This window comes from Grampus griseus, assembly GCF_964374135.1.
Source record: "Grampus griseus genome assembly, chromosome: 3".
In the NCBI taxonomy this organism is placed as follows: domain Eukaryota; kingdom Metazoa; phylum Chordata; class Mammalia; order Artiodactyla; family Delphinidae; genus Grampus; species Grampus griseus.
In genome coordinates, this window is record NC_139019.1 from 13,744,298 (window position 1) to 13,746,996 (window position 2,699).

Genomic DNA, 2,699 nt, shown 5'->3' on the forward strand with positions numbered 1-2,699 from the left:
CCCCGGCGCGCCCACCCCACCAGGAATGGAGGCTCAGTGGGTCTCTCCTCTGAGCTGGTGGCCAAGTCCCAGGAAACAGGCAAAGCTAAGCGTATCCGGGGGGCTTGGGGGTTGTTGAACGGGGTCAGGAACAGTGTGGCATTTTAGAAAATTATCTGACCCACGTCTCGGTTTCTTCAGCTCTAAAATGCTGATCATATACATGTCCTCCCATGTCGTAAGAGTATTATGAGGATAAAAATGAGTCACGGGACTTTAATCTTCTCATCCTTCTCGTCCCTCTCTTGCATGCATCCTGTAAACCTCCAACACAGGAAGAATGCCCTCACCAGCAAGCTCTCTGTCTGTCACCGGGAGATGCTAAAAAAATATCACACAGCCCATTAAACTGGTGTGCCGGCCTCAAGTAGACCCTGCTCACCGACACTCAGCCTTGCTGCTTTTCCCCACTGTTTACTCTCTTTTCTGCACCTTCCCCTCCGCTCTCTATTCTCAACACATGTCCTTGTCCAGGGACAGACACAAGTTTTGGAAGCCCTGGGGGTTATACAGTATTGGGAATCCCTTTCAAGAAAAAAAATTACAAATATAAAATTTGGTCTGAAAGTGAATATTTATTTTAAATGAGCAAAGAAAACACACCAAATACTAAAGACTCTGGAATCCAGGTCCCTTTCTTCTGAGATCTCTTTAGACAATCTACCAGAAATGCTTACTGATTTCAATTTGGTTTACCTTCCTAACACCGAATACCCAAGAGTAGCATTTCTCAAACCTCAAAGTACCTCTGAATTTCTGGGGAACTTGTGAAAATGCTGATCTTGACTCAGTAGGTCTGGATGGCCTCTGAGGGTGTACATTTTCTTTTTCTATCCTTCTCTTTCCAACTGACATATCTGTATGAAGCCAAATTCTCTCTATAAACTTCAATTAAAACAACATATCTTTTTTTTTAACGTCTGTATTGGAGTATAATTGCTTTACAATGGTGTGTTAATTTCTGCTGTATAACAAAGTGAATCAGCTATACATAAACATACATCCCCATATCTCCTCCCTCTTGCTTCGCCCTCCCACCCTCCGTATCCCACTTGTCTAGGTGGACACAAAGCACCGAGCTGAGATGTTAAAAAAAAAATCATTTGTATTCAGAACAAAAGAAATATTGTATGCAAAGAAAAACCAAAAATGCAAATTAAGGAAAACATCCATTGTGCTGGTTTTTTCTGATAATCCACTTTCACATGTTAAAAAAATGAAATAGCACACCTAAGGAAAAAGAGAAAGCCAACAGAATATTTCAGGGAAATAAAATTTTCAAGTGAAGAAACCAAAGAAAAACAGGTTTTAAATGTGTATTTGCATTTGGACTTGAAAGATCTCACTGTCAGGAATAATAGGGTGCAGCTTCTTTTTTTTTTTATTGAAGTATAGTTGATTTATCATAGTATATTAGTTTCATAACTTCTTTTTAAGTATGGGAAAAACCACCAGGAAATCCAATGTGAGGTGATAGATCCCCATCTTACTAATTCTAAAGGGGAACCATATGGCACCCCAAAGGCATGGAAATACCCCAGAAGTGCTCACATGCACACACACCGTCATACTAGTCACACTTTACTAGAGAGATTTTCCTAGAATATATGTGTTTTGTAGAAATTGCCTTGTTTGCCTTTCATTAACTTGGGCTGTAGGAATGAAGGGTGAAGCTAGTGTAATGTCATGATGCATTTGTTCGTAGCCTTCTTATATGCCAATCTTATAGAAAAATGGTCTGAGAAGGGAAAGAAAATCATTAATTTTTTTGTTTCCATTTATAATTTATGCCCCCAACTGTTCCTCAAAGGGGTGTGAACTCACAATGATCCTGGTTACTTGACCAGCTGGGAACTGAATTATTAAATTATCCTTTGAAAATTGGGAAATAAAACCCAACAACATATCACAATAGATTGAATGTAGAAGCATTTAGGAGAATCCAGCTATATTTTATTAAGCCAGACATGAAAGAGATTTGCAAAGATGTAAAACAGTGCCATTATCAGTAATTTTTAAAATACTGCTTTTCAAAAATTATGTTATTTATGTGAACATGAATTGGGCTTATTAGTCATTTCTAAATGGATTAGTATACAGCTATTTTAAAAGTTTCATAGTTTTCATTTCTAACAGGGTAAATATCACTAGATATAACTCATGTTAACAAAAGCTCTTTGGGCTTCTCATCAGTTTTTTAAGTTTAAAAGGGTCCTAAGACCAAAAGATTTGAGAACTGCTAAGTTAGTTGATCTGGAAGGTTTATTCCACTTCAAAAATTACATTATACTCTTGTGTTCAGAGTTCCAGGCAAAACAATAAAAAATTAGATTTTTTCTATCTTTTCATTCTAAGACATAGCCTAACAATTTAGTATAAAAATTGAATTTTACCCACATTTCTTTTATTTTTAAATTTTTTTAAATTTAATTTTATTTATTTTTTTATACAGCAGGTTCTTATTAGTCATCAATTTTATACACATCACTGTATACATGTCAATCCCAATCTTCCAATTCATCCCACCACCACCCACACCCCTCCATTGCTTTCCCCCCTTGGTGTCCATACGTTTGTTCTCTGCATGTGTGTCTCAATTTCTGCCCTGCAAACCGGTTCATCTGTACCATTTCCCTAGGTTCCACATATATGCATTAATA